Genomic DNA, 17,925 nt, shown 5'->3' with positions numbered 1-17,925 from the left:
ATAATAGACACCATATTGCAAGTGCATTTAAAATTTGCAACGCATAACATTTATTTCCTTGACATTTGTCTTCCAAGGAGTTCACAGTGTTTCAGTGTCAGTTGAAACATGGGAAGAATCTCAGGAAAAAATCCTTCACATAATAATAGGACCATTGGTAATAATGTCTCTCAGTTCTTTCCAAATCCATAAAGATGCATTTCCTGAGGAGTGACTGAACTGTGAAGAAAGAGATGAGAAACCGTCACCCCCTGAACTCTTGTGTCAGAATATTTTAACCATAGTACTACAGATAGTAGTAAATTATCCTTATTAACAGGGAATATGTCTCAGATTGGAATCTGAGCAATCAGATGGGCAGAGAAAAAACGCTCTGACTGGCTCCTCATCTTTTAAAGACAAAGGAGAGGTTTTCTATGTACAAAGTCAGTTGTCAACATAGCCTTAGGGAATAAGAGTCTGCAGCATCGAATCCAGCTGCACAGCTGGGACGCCCATGCTCCAGGTCTTCCTGATCCCAATCACTGGGCCTGTTCCCCAACACAGGATGCCACGCTGAGGTCATTTGCAATTGCTCTCTTAGGAGCTCTTGGGAAGGGGGAAGGAGCTAGATAGGATGGGACAGGATGCATGGAGGCTGAGAAAATTAAGGCCATTCCAATTTAAATTCAGCATTAGCACACGCCCAGCCATCCCAGGCCCCTGTGAAGAAGAGCTGAAATTTACATGCCTTCAGTTACAGGAAAAAAACAAAAGTTTACAGCTTAATGTCCTAGAAAGCCCCACAATAGAATCAAAACAGAGCCCAGGCCAAGGGCAGGAAGCCCCTATTAGAATGAGAGCAGAGCCCAATACCCTTGAAGGCCCCATATCAAAATGTAAACAGAAATTGAGGAATTGCTCCAGCCATTCTGGAGGTCCCTGAGACCAGCCCTTAAAACTAAGCTAAAACCCACCTCAGAGTCCAAGTCCCTGTTCCGCTGTGTTGGGTGTACTTGGATGCAAGCTAGAGTTTGGAAATCAACCCTTGTGTGTTTGCATCAGTGCCACCTCCTTAGTGGTTTCTTGGATTCGCAATCTTGGGCACAATACCCCCATGTCCCCTCCCACCTTGGCTGAACCCCTATCCCCTCCCACCCAGGCTGACACTCCGTCACCTCCCTGCCCACAACTGCTGGGCACAGACCGTCACACAGGTCCCACGGGCACAGTGGGCGCTCCCGCCATCCCTGGCCTCCCAAGGGAAGGAAGGAGGTTTCAGCAGGGCACACTCCCATGGTGACCACAGGGCTCCCTGCTCAACATGGCAGCTCGTGACAGTTCGGGGTCTGTGTCCCTAATGCCTGCTCCTCCTCCCCGGTTTTCCCACAGGAAATGAAGGAAGAGGCCCTGGTCTCCTCCTAGGACATCACGCAGGTAAACCTGGACGTAAACAGGACGTTCGGCAGCCACATCATGTTTTAGGACTGCTAGGTGTTGGGTGAGGCTGCTGGGCCACGAAGCTTTGGGCCCCCGGGGGCTTCTGAGTAGGGAAAACGGGGCCTCTGAGGCCAGGGGGAGTAACAGCAGCCAACAACATACCGCTCCATGGTAGGGTGATTGGGATGACCCCCTTGCCCACCCCTCTGGGCCTCAGGGATGAGGAGGCCACTAGGATGGGGCCTCCAGGGGTTGCCATGGGAGCTGAACACCACCAAATGGTAGAGGGACGGCCCCATGAGAAGCAGGGGATGGGGTTGGGGATGTGGGAGGCATGAACCGGACCTGGGGGCCAGGCGGCATGGCCACGGCTGGAGCAGGACACACATCGATCCCATGAGGTTCAGAAGGGTCAGAGTGACATCCACTCTCGGTGCTTTATATATTTCTAAATTCTATGCATTTAATTTGAGACAATTTGCAATTTGAAAGCATACGTATGGGGATCCCTGGGTGGCGCAGCGGTTTGGTGCCTGCCTTTGGCCCAGGGCACGATCCTGGAGACCCGGGATCGAATCCCACATTGGGCTCCCGGTGCATGGAACCTGCTTCTCCCTCTGCCTGTGTCTCTGCCTCCCTGTCTCTCTCTGTGACTATCATAAATAAAAAATTTAAAAGATAAAAAAATTGAAAGCATACATATTATGATGACCCCCAGATAATGCCCCCGGTCCAGCCAGGGCCCTTCACTGACCACACCGTGCCCCGGGGGCAGGTGTCACAACAATCCCCAGACTGGGGTCGCCTTTAACGGTAGATGTCTCCTTGTGTATCTTAGTGGAAGCAGATACCCTGTGTCCACAGGCCCCCACAACATCCCCCTGATTCCCCACTCCCACTCCAACCCCCTCCATCATCATCCCCATGGCATCCGACCATCCCCCTCACACCCATACAGCCCCACACAATCCCCACCCACACTATACCCCAACACAATCCCCCTACACCATCCCCCACACTCCACCACAATCATATCCCTGCCCCCACATGATCCACCGCCACACCATTTATCCCCAGCAAGGACCTGGTGCAGGTGCCCCCTGTGGGACATGCTCAACCTCCCCAGGTTTTTCTGCATACCCTGATCCCATCAGAAGCCCTGGTGTCCCATAGAGTACCCAGGGGTTGCAGGGAGCAGGAAAGACATGGAGCCCCCGACAGGGTGGGTGCAGGTGAGTGGTTCAGAGGATGCACCGTGCCCTGCCTCCGCCCAGTGTCCCACCTGGAGGGCAGCACACCCTGCACAGGACACCAGCCCCTAACCCATAGGGACCTGTGCTGACCTGACCCCGGGCTCTGTGGGGGCTGAGTTGATTTGAGCCCCCCAGGGCCAACACAAAGACTAATGGCATCCAGCCCCCCATGGCCCTGGCCAGCCCTGGATTCTGGCCCCAGGCTGCGCGAGCCCTCTCACAGCTGAATGTGGCCTCTTGGGTCCTGGGCTTACCCCACTGATCCAGGTCACTGACCTAGGGCGCCCGTTGGATCCTGGGAAACCCAGGGTGGGGAGAGCAGGGGTAGGCCGGTGGGCCCCACCCACAGCCACACCAGGAGCCAGGCTGCTCCAGGTGCTGGGGCCCCTGGGAGCACAAGGCCAGGGTCCAGCTGCCCTGTTTGGACCCAGCGCAGGTCCAGGTCAGCTCTGCTGTCCACAGAACCGTCTCTCAGGCTGAAACCTCAGGACACACGCCCCCACCCGGATTCCACACATGCTCCCAGTTGGGGGACTCCAGCACCCGCCTCCCCAACCCGTGTCATTCTTGCCCTCCCCTAAAGGACAGAAACCTCTCCATTCCCAGGGACAGTCGCGCCCCCTCGACCCTGACCCGTTTGCTGTAGAAAGTCAATAAAGTGTTGTGGTGTGAAAATGCACAGCCAGCCCGTTTCTGTGTCATCCAGAACACTGTGCACAGGGCTTGGAGAGACCACCAGAGAGGAGGAGGGGGTACCACCCATGCCCCACCAGCCCCTGCAGGGGCACCACCATGCACAGCCAGCTGACATCCCCATGTGCCTTCCAGGGGCGGCCAGACGCCAGGGTCAGGACCTGACAGACTTTACTAGGACTCAGGCTGTGCCCCGCGGGCCAGGAAGGGCTGGGACAGAGTGACAGCCAGGAAGCCTCAGGTCACCAGGTTCTGTGCAAAGCAACCCGGTTGTCTGTGCTCCCTCTGTCCAGGGGTCCTGGGCAGGCCATGTTCCGGGGCCCTTCCTCCACGCATCATCCCCGTGCCTGTGTGCCTGGGGCAGAGAGGACCTGCGGGGTGGTCAGCATGGCCCTAGAAGGGATGTCAGGACAGCAGGCCCTTGTGTTATGCCCAAGATTGTGAATCCGAGAAACCACCGAGGAGCCAACACCAATGCAAACTCCCAAGGGTTTCTTTACAAGCTGGAGCTTGGTTCCAAGTGCACCTGACACAGCAGAGAATGGACTTGGACCCTGAGACTAAGAGGTGTAGCAGCTTTATAGGGGCCAGTGGCCCATGGGATACGCAGAAAGTTGCACAGTCATGTCTGTTCACAAGCAGGTGGCCAATTAAATTACACCTTACCCTATAGTATCCACTTGCGCTAGCCTATTACTTTGGTCAGAATCGGAGTGCAGTTTTGGGGGACATAAAGCAGGGTTACATTTTTATGAGCTGATTTCAGATAAGGGTGTGCCCAGCGGCCTGACTAGGGTGGGGCAGCGCCTAAAACAATAAGAAGGTCATGTAGCGGTCATCCTGGAGGTGGGGGGGTGTAGCACAAAATGGAATCAGTCCTGCTCTGCCTCTCCAGGGGTAGGAGATTTTTGTTAAATTTCCTGGGTCCCACACTTGCAGATCACTCACCTGGGCCAGCCTCACCAGATGGACTCAGCGTGCACACCTTGTGGTGCTTGATCTCTCACACCAGCGTGTGGAGGGCACCCTCCTTGCCCGACTGAGTAGGGGTGGGTGAGCATGGGGCTCGGCCTGAAGGTCAGGCAGCATAAGGGACCGAGGAACCCCAGCACCGTCCCCACCCAGACTCCCAAACACAGGCAGCCCCAGGGCTCCCCCCCATGGGCAGCTGGATCCTCAGGATCTCCCACCAGGATGGCCCCGAGGTCTGGCTCCCTGCTGGAGAGGCATCAGGGAGAAGATAAGCAGCCAGCACATGGCAGGACCCATTGCCTCACATGGGAATATAGCCAAGCCGGACCTAACAGCTCAGCTGAACCTCCAGCAGAAAGTCACTGCAAGAGCGAGCCCAGGGTCTGCCAGGAGAGCCTAGCTAGCCGCCCAGCGCCAGCACCAGAAATGATGTTGTGCCAACCATTTGGGCATTTGGGTGACCCAGCCAGAGGATCCAATAGCTGCACGTGATAGCTACATGTGATAGACACACACACACCCCAAAACCAACAAAAGTCGGAATCCCCCTAATGTTGTCTAACAGCAGCTGGATGGTTACATACACGACGCTGTGGTCTCCAATAGGATACATGAAAGATGCAATAAACCATGACAGCAGAGGTGCTGGAGGCACAGAGATGTGCCTGCTTGGTTCCAACAAGGAGCACGGAGGGGCAGGAAGCATCCTACAGAGGGAAGGCCCCTCCTTGGAAAGGACATCATGTCCCTGTGAAGGCTACGGAGGGTGAAATCTGTCCTCCTCTCTTTCAGCTTCTGGTTTTCCTCCTAAATGCCATTTTCCTCAATCATAAGACCAAAAATTTATTTTATGTTTTTAAATTTCTTTTTGTTGGTGTCCAATTTGTATGAATTCTTGCTTCAGCAAGGGTGTCATTCAGGAGAGAAGGAGAGATCATGATTTTCCCAGACAGGCAAAATATAAAGGAGTTCATGACCACTTAACTAGTCCAGTAAGTAATTTTAAGAGGGACTCTTCTAGTGGGGGAAAAAAAGAGTCCAAAAGCAACAAAGACTAGAAAGGCCCAGAGAACATCACCAGAAACACCAACTCTTCTGGTAACACAAAGGCACAAAGTTCTTATCTTTGAATAATCACTCTGAATGCCGATAGACTAAATGTTTCAATCAAAAGATACAGGGTATCAGAGTGGCTTAAAACACAGGATCCGGGAAGCCTGGGTGGCTCAAAGTGTTGAGCATCTACCTTTGACTCAGGGTATGATCCTGCAGTCTGGGATCAAGTCCCATATTGAGCTCCAGGAGTGGAGTATGCTTCTCTCTCTCCCTAATTTTCTGCCTCTCTCTCTCTCTCATAAATAAAATCGTTATTAAAAAAACAAGATCCATCTGTATGCTGCCTACAAGATGCTCACCTTACACGTATACACACCAGCAGATTGATAGTCAGGGGAGGGAAAATCATCTACCACGCTAATGGATTTCAAATGAAAGTTGGAGGACCCATACTTATATCAGACAAACGAGTTTTGAAACCAAACCCTGGGGGACACCTGGTGGCTCAGTGGTTGAGCATCTGCCTTCAGCTCAGGGTGTGAACCTGGGATCACAGGATCGAGTCCCACATCGGCCTCCCTTAGGGGAGCCTGCCTCTCCCTCTGCCTATGTTTCTGCCTCTGCTTCTCTGTGTATCTCTCATGAAAAAATAAACAAAATCTTTAAATCTCAAAAAGAAAGAACAAATCCTGTAAGTAGATGAAGAACATTATTTCATAATTAAAAAGACTATCAAGATCAAACAACTAAATATTTATTTATATTTATATTTATTTACGTAAATATAGAAACAAATTAACAACAAATGTACAGGAACTCACTGATAATAATACACTGACAGGGGATTTCAACACCCACTTATGGCAATGGACCGATCGTCTAGCAGAAAATCAACAAGGGAACAATAGCCTTGACACACCGGACCACAGGGACTCAACAGATATAGTTAGAAAATTAGATCTGAAAGCAGAATACACTTTCCTTTTTTTTAAATTTATTTTTCATCGGTGTTCAATTTACTAACATACAGAATAACCCCCAGTGCCCATCACCCATTCACTCCCACCCCCCGCCCTCCTCCCCTTCTACCACCCCTAGTTCGTTTCCCATAGTTAGCAGTCTTTACGTTCTGTCTCCCTTTCTGATATTTCCCACACATTTCTTCTCCCTTCTCTTATATTCCCTTTCACTATTATTTATATTCCCCAAATGAATGAGAACATATAATGTTTGTCCTTCTCCGACTGACTTACTTCACTCAGCATAATACCCTCCAGTTCCATCCACGTTGAAGCAAATGGTGGGTATTTGTCATTTCTAATAGCTGAGTAATATTCCATTGTATACATAAACCACATCTTCTTTATCCATTCATCTTTCGTTGGACACTGAGGCTCCTTCCACAGCTTGGCTATCGTGGCCATTGCTGCTATAAACATCGGGGTGCAGGTGTCCCGGCGTTTCATTGCATTTGTATCTTTGGGGAAAATCCCCAACAATGCAATTGCTGGGTCGTAGGGCAGGTATATTTTTAACTGTTTGAGGAACCTCCACACAGTTTTCCAGAGTGGCTGCACCAGTTCACATTCCCACCAACAGTGTAAGAGTCTTCCCTTTTCTCCGCATCCTCTCCAACATTTGTTGTTTCCTGCCTTGTTAATTTTCCCCATTCTCACTGGTGTGAGGTGGTATCGCATTGTGGTTTTGATTTGTATTTCCCTGATGGCAAGTGATGCAGAGCATTTTCTCATATGCATGTTGGCCATGTCTATATCTTCCTCTGTGAGATTTCTGTTCATGTCTTTTGCCCATTTCATGATTGGATTGTTTGTTTCTTTGGAGTTGAGTTTAATAAGTTCTTTATAGATCTTGGAAACTAGCCCTTTATCTGATATGACATTTGCAAATATCTTCTCCCATTCTGTAGGTTGTCTTTGAGTTTTGTTGACTGTATCCTTTGCTGTGCAAAAGCTTCTTATCTTGATGAAGTCCCAATAGTTCATTTTTGCTTTTGTTTCTTTTGCCTTCGTGGATGTATCTTGCAAGAAGTTACTATGGCCGAGTTCAAAAAGGGTGTTGCCTGTGTTCTTCTCCAGGATTTTGATGGAATCTTGTCTCACATTTAGATCTTTCATCCATTTTGAATGCCCCTGTAGAGTTCCTGCCGGGGCATACACTTTCCTATCAAGTGCACATGGGACATTCTCCCGAACAGATCATATCAGGGCCCACAAATCAGCCCTCAACAGGTACAACAGGTACAGGAAAGTTGATATCACACCATGTACATTTTTGGCCCACGGCGCTATGAAACTGGAAGTCGAAGGTAAGAAAAAATTTGGACAGACCAAAAATATGTTGAGTTTATGATCATCCTACTAGAGTGAATGGAGCAACCAGGAAATTAAAGAGGAAATTTAAAACAAATGAAAATGAAAACATGTTTCTCCAAACCTCTGGGATGTAGCAAAGGCAGTCCTAAGAGGGAAGTACATAGCAATACAGGCCTACCTCAAGAAACAAGAAGTCTCCAATACACATCCTAACCCTACACCTGAAGGAGCTGAATAAGGAATAGCAAACAAGGCCTGAAGCATACAGAAGAAGGGAAAAAATAAAGATGAGTGCAGAAATAAACAATACAGAAACAACAAAACCGTAGAATGGAATAACAAAACTAAGAGCTGGTTCTTTAAATTTATTAATAAAATGGATCAACCCTAGCCAGGCTTATCAACGAGAAAAGAGAAAAGACCTTAATAAATAAAATCACAAATGAGAGAAGAGAGATCACAATCAACACCAGAAAAAAAAGACAGTTATAAGGGAATACTATGAAAGATTATACGCTAACAAACTGGGAGACCTGGAAGAAATGGACAAATCCCTAGAAATGTGCAAACGAGCAGAACTGAAATAGGAAGAAATAGAAAATGTGAAGAGACCCATAACTAGCAAAGGAATTGAATCAGCAAGGCACCTGGGTGCCTCAGTGGTTGAGCATGTGCTTTGGCTCAGGTCATGATCCCGGGGTCCTGGGGGATCAAGTCCCACATCAGGCTCCCCGCTTGGAGCCTCATTTTCCCTCTGCCTTTAACTCTGCCTCTCTGTGTCTCTCATGAATACATAAATAAAGGTGCAGCCACTGTGCAAAACAGTCTGGAGGGTCCTCGAGAAGTTAAAAATAGGGGATACCTGGGGGGCGCAGCCATTTGGCCCCTGCCTTTGGCCCAGGGCGTGATCCGGGAGACCTGGGATCGAATCCCACGTTGGGATCCCGGTGCATGGAGCCAGGTTCTCCCACTGCCTGTGTCTCTGCCTCTCTCTCTGTGACTATCATAAAAAAAATTTAAAAAGAAGTTAAAAATAGTGCTACCCTACGATTCCAAAATTGCAAACCCAGGTATTTACCCCTAGGATACAAAAGTAGTTTAGTAGATTTGAAGAGGAACACGCAGCCCAGTGTTGGTAGCAGCATTATCAACAACAGCGAAACTGTGTATAGAGTCCAGATGTCCATCGACAGATGAATGGGCAGAGACGATGTGGTAAGTATATACACTGCGACATCACTCGGTCATCAGAAGGGATGAAAGGATGCCATTAACAATGACGTGGGAGAAGTGGAAGGGACTTATGCTAAATGAACTCAGTCAGAGAATGACAGATACCAAATACCATACAATTGCATTCACATGTGAATTTTAAGAAACCAAACAAACTGACAAAGGGGCGAAGGGGGGGATGAGAGATGCAAACCAAGAAACATACTCTTAACCACAGAGATTAAACTAATAAATACCAGAGGAAAGTGGGGGGGGATGGGGAATCAGGGGATGGGAAAAGTAGAGGTCACCTCTGACCAGAACCAGGCGTTGTATTCAAGGGTTGAATCACTATGTGGTAAACTGGAAACGATATCATACTGTGTTTACAAAGAGGAATTCAAGTAAAACTTTAAAATAATAATTGGTAGTATAGAGGAAACATTGGCGCACAAGAGATAAAATCAGAAAGGAAACTGAAAATCCAAACGAAGAGTCTTTAGAGCCACAAATCCCCTCCTTAGCTCAGCTCAGGAGAAGCCTGCCATGCCTATTCTCACCCCAGAGAAGCCTGGATTTTGATCATTTTAAAATGATCTCTGGGGAGGTCGCTGACTTGGTGTAGTCAGGCTATCCTTGAAACCAAAACCTAAATAGAGTGCATGAAACTAAACTGCCCAAGATGCTAGGATTCCCAGTGCAAGCACATGTCAAGACACAAACTCTAACCATACACAGACATAACCCTAAGCCTACACTTAAGCCTAATGTTAACCTAAACCTCAACAAGAACTATCACTAATCAAAAACCAAACACAAACTCCAAGACCAAAACACATTCACTGAACCTTCCTGCCAACCCTCACCCTAACTCCTAAACCTATTCTAAACCTTTAACCCTGACCCTTACCTTAAATCTAACCCTAACCCTAACCTCTAACCATAACCTTAACTTAATGTACTCAAATCCTATTCCTAACCTTAACCTGTACCCTAACCCTAACCCTCTAATACTAATCCTATCTCATATCCCAAACTGTACCCTAACCCGGACCCTAAAACTAATCCCTAACCCACTGTCTAACCCTCTCTTACCCTTTTCCAAAACCGTACCCTGACCCTGACCTGACCCTAACCTAACCCCTAACCAAACTCTAACCCTAATACTAGCCTTAACCCGTATCCTAAACCTAACCCTCGCCCTAACCCTAAACCTAGCCCTAACTTTAACTCTAACCCCTAACGCTAACCTCTAACCCTAACTCACACCCTAACTCCTAACCCTATCTGCAAACCTACCTGAACCCTAACTCTAACCATAACCCAAACCCCAACTCCTAACCTCCTGCCCTAATCCCTAAAGTCTAAACCCTAACTCTAACTCTAACTCCTGTCCCTAACCGAAACCCCCATCCTAACTCCTAACCACTGACCCTTACCTTTATCCCTCACCCTAACCTCTAATCTGTAACCATAAGCATAATCACTAACCCCTAACATCTAACCTATGCCTAACCACCAACCACCTCCCCTCCCCTGATCCTACCATTCATTCTACCCATTCACTTATCCTATGGTTCTGAGGAGTCCCTTCTGACATGGACGTGGCTCCCAACGGCGCCTCCAGAGTCCTCCAGGGGGTCCTGAGGAAGCCGGGCTCCCGTGAATGCGGACGTGGCCCCACGTGTTCCAGAGTCATAGTCAGTGGGTCCTGAGTACGCCGGGTCTCCTGCCAACGTGGAGTATGCCTACTCTGGAAGGAGGAGGAACATCCTTCTGGATGCCTCACAACCTCTTTAAGCCTCACAGCAGGTTCTCAGGAGGCCGGGGGCTCCTGTCAGCCTGAATATGGCCTCAAGTCCCCTGAAATCTCACCGCAGGTCCTGAGGAGGCTGTGGGTTGCTGTCAGCCTAGATGCAGCCCCATGTGTCCCGAAGCCAAGCTGCAGGTCCTGAGGAGGAAGGGGGTCCTCTCAGTCTTGATGTGGTCCCACATATTCCTCAGCCTCATCATAAAACCTGAGGAGGCTGGGGGCTCTTGTCAGAATGGACGTGGCCCCAAATCATCCCAATCGTTCACAGTGTGTCCTGAGGAGGCCGGAGACTTCTGTCAGTGTGGAATCGGCATCCACATTTTTCTGGGGCCTCACCACAGGCTCTGACAAGGCTGGGGTCTTCTGTCCACATGGACGCATCCCCATATTTCCCAAAGTCTACACTGGGGGTCCTAAGGACATCAGCGTCCGGTTGTGTGGACGTGGCCCCACGTCCTCCCGAAGCATCACCCCGGTTCTGAGGTGGCCGAGGCTCCTGTCACTGTGGTTGCGGCCCCCAGCTTCCAGAAGTCTCAACTTATGTCCTGAGGGGCCAGTTAGCTCCTGCCGGAGTGGAAGCAGTGCCCCATCTTTCAGAAGCCTCCCCACATGTTCTGAGGCGGCCCAGGGGCTCCTGTCAGTGTGGATGGGGGCTCACATCTTACTGAAGCCTCCCCGCGGGTCCTGAGGCAGCCCAGGGGCTCCTGTCAGGGTGGGTGCGGGCCCACAATTTCCTGAAGCCTCCCCGCAGGTCCTGAAGCGGCCCAAGGTCTCCTATCAGGATAGATGTGGGCCCATATCTTCCGGAAGCCTCACCGTGTGTCCTGAGGAGACCAGGGCTCCTGGCAGCGTGAACGCTGCCCAATATCCCCCTGAAGACTCCCCGCAGATTCTGAGGAGGCTGTGGCTCATCAGCGTGGACATGTCCCCACGTCTTCCTCAGGCCTCCCCAGCACAGGCTGGCTCCTGTTAGTGCAGGCAGACGAGGCCTACTGCACATTCGTGCCCCTTGGGCGATGCCTGGGCTCGGACGCCCCCTGTGGGATCCTCAGGCACTACAGGAGGGTGTGCAGGAGGCACGTGCCCATCCCCGGGCCAACCTCTGCCTCCTTCCAGGTTCCAGGTGTGGCCTGTTAGCTTCAGAAACGTCCAACTGAAAAGAAGCCCAACACACGGCTTCCCCAAAAATTCTTAAGGAGAAGGAATTGGAGCCCAAAGGATGCGAAATGAAATGTGGACCAGACTTTTACCATGTGCTGTAAAACTCACTCAACCCTCTTCCACTGTGGGCTGCACCGCAGGCTGTGCAGAAGCCATGGAAACAGTGTGGAGGCTCCACAGGAAGTTACAAATAGAGCCGCCCTGGGACCATCAGGTGCACGGCCTTAGCTCACCCCAAAGATACAGATGCATGAGACTCGGGGACACCTGCACCCCAATGTCCACAGCAGCCGGGTCCACAGTAGCCACACTGTGGGAAGAGCCTCGGTGCCCTCAGGCAGATGATGGATAAAGAGGATGGAAGATAGATGATGGTCATAGATGATAGATAGTTAGATGATAGGAATGGTACTCAGCTATCAAAGAGAAGAAAATATTGCCATTTGCAATGACGTGGATAGAACTAGAGGGATCATGTTAAGTGAAATAAGTCAGTCAGGAAAGAAAATTACCGTATGGTTGCATTCATAGGTGAAATTAAAGAAGCAAAGCAGATGGGCATCTGTGAAGGGAAGGAAAAACAAATAAGATGAAAACAGAGATGGAGGAAAAAAAGACTCAATCACAGGAAAGAAACTGAGGGTCGCTGGAGGGGAGGGGAGTGGAGTGGTGGGACAGGGTAACTGGTAGATGGGCATGAAGGAGGGCACGTGATGTCATGAGCCCTGTTGTTATCTCCAACTGGTGAATCCCTGAATTCTACCTCTGAAAGTATAATACACTATACTGTTAATTAATTGGGTTTAAATTAAATTAAGTTTAAAAAATCAGTTGACGGTATCGGAGTGCATTTTCTTCCAGGCTCTCTATTCTGCTCCTTCAGCTTATGCCAGAACCACACCCCTGTGGGTTTGGTTTGTTTAAGTAGGCTCCATGCCTCGTCCACAGTTCAGCACAGGGCTAGAATTCATGACCCCGAGATCAAGACCAAGGGTGAAGTCAGGAGTCGGATGCTTAACCAACGGAGCCAGCCAGAGCCCGAGAACCACACTGCTTTATCCTGTGTCTCTGTGACATTGGTTGAAATAGGAAAGTGGAGGGAGGGGCAAGATGGCGGAAGAGTAGGGTCCCCAAATCACCTGTCCCCACCAAATTACCTAGAAATCTTCATCATCCTGAAAATCTATGAATTCGGCCAGAGATTTAAAGAGAGACCAGCTGGAATGCTACAGTGAGAAGAGTTCGCACTTCTATCAAGGTAGGAAGAGGGGGAAAAAGAAATAAGGAAACAAAAGGCATCCAAGGAGGAGGGGCCCCACGAGGTGCCAAGCTAAGGCCGGGGCGAGTGCCCCCAGGACAGGAAAGTTCTGTCCCGGAGAAGCAGGAGCTTCACCAATCTTCCTGGGTGGAAAGGCACTCGCAGGGAGTTGGAGCAGGACGCCTGGATGGTGGGGAAGCCCTCGGGCTCCCTGGAACACTACAAGACACCTGCGCACCCAGGAGACTGCACCATACCCCGCGGCCGAGCTCCTTAAAAGATTGCAGGGCCCACGGCTGGACCCGGAGGAGCTTGGAGGGGCTTGGGCGGCGGCTCTGCATGGAGGGGGCTGCGAGGCCAGGAGCAGCTCGGAGGGGGCTCCGGCAGAGGAAGAGGATCCCTGCGGAGAGGGCTGCAGGGCTCCGGGACCAGCTCAGAGGGGCCCGGGCGGTGATGCCGTGGAGGCGGGTGTGTGGCCGGGAGGGGGAATCCAACAGCACAGGCACTGGAGAACAGGGCTCCAGGACAAAGCCCAGGATCCATCCTCCCCCTGGGACAGGCAGAGCCCGGGAAGGCCCAAGACAGCTAGGACGATTCTGCCCAGAGCTGAGCAGATCAGCGTCCCCACCTTGGCACCTCCAGGCCCTGCAGAGGGAGAGCTCCATAGTTACTGTGGGAGCTGAATCCAGGGCTCCAGAGCTGCCGGCGTCACTGGGATGGTTCCTCCTGGGGCCTCACGGGTTCAACAACCCCTACTGAGCCTTGCACCAGGCAGAGGGCAGAGCAGCTCCCCCAAGAGCTAACACCTGAAAATCAGCACAACAGGCCTCTCCCCCAGAAGACGAGCTAGACGGACAAGTTCCAGGGGAAGTCAACGGACTTAAAGTATACAGAATCAGAAGATACTCCCCCGTGGCCTTTTCTTTTCTTTTATTTTATTTTGTTTTTTCCTTTCTTTTCTCTTCTCTTGATTTTTTTCTTTTCTTCTTTCTTTTTCATTTGTTTGCATCCCCCACCCTTTATTCCTTTCTTTCTTTTTCTTTCTCTTTTTCTTCTCTTTTTTCATTTTTTTCTTCCTTTTATCTTTTTCTCTTTTCTTTCCTTCTTTCTCTCTCTTTTTCTCCTTTTCCCAATACAATTTTTTTTGGCCACTCTGCACGGAGCCAAATGAATAGAAGGAAAACCTCACCTCAAAAGAAAGAAACAGTCCTCTCTCCTAAGAGTTACAAAATCTTGGATTACAATTCAATGTGAGAAAGCCAATTCAGAAGCACTTATACAGCTACTGGTGGCTCTAGAAAAAAGCCTAAAGGACTCAAGAGACCATGACTGCAGAATTTAGATCCAATAAGGCAGATATTAAAAATCAATTGAATGAGATGCAATCCAAACTAGAAGTCCTAATGACGAGGGTTAACGAGGTGGAAGAACGAGTGAGTGACATAGAAGACAAGTTGATGGCAAAGAGGGAAACTGAGGAAAAAAGAGACAGACAATTAAACGACCAGAAAGACAGATTAAGGGAAATAAACGACAGCCTGAGGAAGAAAAACATACGTGTAATTGGGGTTCCTGAGGGCACCGAAAGGGACAGAGGGCCAGAATATGTATTTGAACAAATCCTAGCTGAAAACATTCCTAATCTGGGAAGGGAAACAGGCATTCAGATCCAGGAAATAGAGAGATTCCCCCCCTAAAATCAATAAAAACCATCCAAAACCTCGACATTTAATAGTAAAGTTTGCAAATTCCAAAGATAAAGAGAAGATCCTTAAAGCAGCAAGAAACAAGAAATCCCTGACCTTTATGGGGAGGAGCATTAGGGTCACAGCAGACCACTCCACAGAGAACTGGCAGTCCAAAAAGGGCTGGCAGGATATATTCAGGGTCCTCAATGAGAAGAACATGCAACCAAGAATACTTTGCCCAGCAAGGCTCTCATTCAAAATGGAAGGAGAGATAAAGAGCTTCCAAGACAGGAAGGAAATGAAAGAATATGTGACCTCCAAACCAGCTCTGCAGGAATTTTAAGGGGGACTCTTAAAATTCCCCTTCAAGAAGAAGTTCAGTGGAACAATCCACAAAACAAGGACTGAATAGATATCATGATAACACTAAACTCATATTTGTCGATTAGCAACTCTGAATGTGAATGGGCTTAATGACCCCATCAAAAGGCGAGGGGTTTCAGACTGTATAAAAAAGCAGGACCCATCTATCTGCTGTCTACAAGAGACTCATTTTAGACAGAAGGACACCTACAGCCTGAAAATAAAAGGTTGGAGAACCATTTACCATTCAAATGGTCCTCAAAAGAAAGCAGGGGTAGCCATCCTTATATCAGATAAACTAAAATTTACCCCGAAGTCTGTATTATTCCTAGGTATCTTATGCTTTTGGGTGCAATTGTAAATGAGATTGCCTCCTCAATTTCTCTTTCTTCAGCCTCATTTTTAGTGTATAGAAATGCCATTGATTTCTGGGCATTGATTCTGTACCCTGCCATGCTACCAAATTGCTGTATGAGTTGTAGCAATCTTCTGGGGGAGGGTTTTGGGTTTTCTAGGTAGAGTAGGTTAGGAATAAACCTAACCAAGGAGGTAAAGGATCTCAACCATAAACACTATAGAACGCTTCTGAAACTAATTGAGGAAGACACAAAGAGATGGAAAAATATTCCATGCTCATGGATTGGAAGAATTAATATTGTGAAAAAGTCCATGTTACCCAGGGCAATGTACACGTTTAATGCAATCCCTATCAAAATACCATGGACTTTCTTCAGAGAGTTAGAACAAACTATTTTAATATTTGTGTGGAATCAGGAAAGACCCCGAATAGCCAGAGGAATTTTTAAAAAGAAAACCATATCTGGGGGCACCACAATGCCAGATTTCAGGTTGTACTACAAACTGTGGTCATCAAGACGGTGTGGTACTGGCACAAAAACAGACTCATAGATTAATGGAACAGAACAGAGAACCCAGAAGTGGACCCTAAACTTCATGGTCAACTGATATTCGATAAAGTAGGAAAGACTATCCATTGGAAGAAAGACAGTCTCTACAATATATGGTGCAGGGAAAATGGACATCCACATGCAGAAGAATGAAACTAGACCACTCTCTTTCACCATACACAAAGATAAACTCAAAAATGGATGAAAGATCTCAATGTGAGACAAGAGTCCATCAAAATCCTAGAGGAGAACACAGGCAACACCCTTTTTAAACTCAGCCACAGTAACTTCTTGCAAGATAAATCCACAAAGGCAAAAGAAACAAAAGCAAAAATGAACTATTGTGACTACATCAAGATAAGAAGCTTTTTCACAGCAAAGGATACAGTCAACAAAACTAAAAGACAACCTAAAGAATGGAGAAGATATATGCAAAAGAGGTATCAGATAAAGGGCTACTTTACAAGATCTATAAAGAACGTTTTAAATTCAAAACCAAGGAAACAAACAATGCAATCATGAAATGGGCAAAAGACATGAATAGAAAACTCACAGATAAAGACATTGACATGGCCAACATGCACATGAAAAAACGCTCTGCATCACTTGCCATCAGGGAAATACAAATCAAAACCACAATGAGATACCACCTCACACCAGTGAGCATGGGGAAAATTAACAAGGCAGGAAACCACAAATGTTGGAGAGGATGCGAAGAAAAGGGAAGACTCTTACAGTGTTGGTGGGAATGTGATCTGGTGCAGTCACTCTGGAAAACTGAGTGGAGGTTCCTCAAAGAGATAAAAATTGACTTGCCTGACGACCCAGCAATTGCAGCTTTGGGTATTTACCCCAAAGACTCAGATGCAAGGAAACGACGGGACTCCGGCACCCCGATGTTTATAGCAGAATGTCCACAATAGCTAAACTGTGGAAGGAGCTTGAAAGATGAATGTGTAAAGAAGATGAGGTTTATGTATAAAATGGAATATTATTTAGGCATTAGAAACGACAAATACCCACCATTTGCTTCAACGTGGATGAACTGGAGGGCATTATGCTGAGTAAAGTAAGTCAATCGGAGAAGGAAACAGTGTATGTTCTCATTCATTTGGAGAATATAAATAATAGTGAAAGGGAATATAAGGGAATGGAGAAGAAACGTGTGGGAAATGTCAGAAAGGGAGACAGAACATAAATACTCCTAACTCTGAGAAAGGAACTAGGGATGCTTTAAGGGGAGGAGGGTGGGGGGTGCGGGTGAATGGGTGAACGGCACTGAGGGAGGCCCTTGCCGGGATGAGCACTGGGTGTTATTCTTTTTCTTGGTAAATTGAACACCATAAAAAATAAATTTATTTATTTATTTATTTATTTATTTATGTTTAAATTTTTTTATTTATTTATGATAGGCACAGTGAGAGAGACAGGCAGAGACACAGGCAGAGGAAGAAGCAGGCTCCATGCACCGGGAGCCCGACGTGGGACTCGATCCCGGGTCTCCAGGATCGCGCCCTGGGCCAAAGGCAGGCGCCAAACCGCTGCGCCACCCAGGGATCCCAAAATAAATTTATTTAAAAAAAAAGTTCAAACAACTAATATTTATGCTGCCAACATGGGAGTTCCTAAATATAGAAACCAATTAACAACAATCGTACAGAAAGTCACTGATAATAATACAATGACAGGGGATTTTAAAACAAACTTATGGCAATGGACTGATCGCCTATGCAGAAAATCAACAAGGGAAAAATAGCCTTGACACACTGGACCACAGGGACTCAAGAGATATAGTC

Source organism: Canis aureus, chromosome 36, assembly GCF_053574225.1.
Source record: "Canis aureus isolate CA01 chromosome 36, VMU_Caureus_v.1.0, whole genome shotgun sequence".
Classification (NCBI taxonomy): domain Eukaryota; kingdom Metazoa; phylum Chordata; class Mammalia; order Carnivora; family Canidae; genus Canis; species Canis aureus.
This window is presented reverse-complemented; position numbering follows the sequence as displayed.